Genomic DNA, 710 nt, shown 5'->3' with positions numbered 1-710 from the left:
CTCTAAGTAGGGATGAGAGGGAACCCAGTAATTCTTGTAAGGGAACCTTGGTGAGGCACTGGCACAGGCTGCCCAGGGTGGTGGTGGAGTCACCATCCCTGGAGGCATTTAAGAAAGATGGAGATGTGGCACCGAGTGACATGATCAGTGGGGATGGTGGGGCTGGGTTGGTGGTTGGACTAGTGATCATACTGGCTTTTTCCAAGCTTAGGGATTCTGTAATTTTACAAATCCAACTAGAAAAAAATGGGATGAAACTCAAATATATTCAAGCAGTCAATAACTACCAAAGTGAGTTAAAGGGATGCTGTTCACAGAGCTGTCAGAAAACATTTCAAACAGTTCTTTGTTTTACTTGATCTAAATATCTCCAGTCACTTTCTAAATCATATTAATCTATAAAATATTTGACAATTCTGTTTGAAGTGTGAGTTGAAGCTTATAGAACATTTTCAGCAATGAGTTTCTGAGCTTGGTCTGTGAAGTTTGAAATTGTACCTGTCACCATGTTTTTTACTGACTGGTTTTTAAAAGTGCTGGTAATTGATCTCTGAATTGAAAAGGAAAAAAAGATAAAAGGATAAAATGGAAAATGTGGTGGAATGGTTGGGGCTGAGGTCCATTTGTGAGTGACATGAGAAAGCTACTTCACTGTAGTGCGGTAGCTGGTGTTTGTGAGGATGTTAAGTACAGGAGATCAATAGCTTAAA

Source organism: Meleagris gallopavo, chromosome 2 (assembly GCF_000146605.3).
Source record: "Meleagris gallopavo isolate NT-WF06-2002-E0010 breed Aviagen turkey brand Nicholas breeding stock chromosome 2, Turkey_5.1, whole genome shotgun sequence".
Classification (NCBI taxonomy): Eukaryota; Metazoa; Chordata; class Aves; order Galliformes; family Phasianidae; genus Meleagris; species Meleagris gallopavo.
This window is presented reverse-complemented; position numbering follows the sequence as displayed.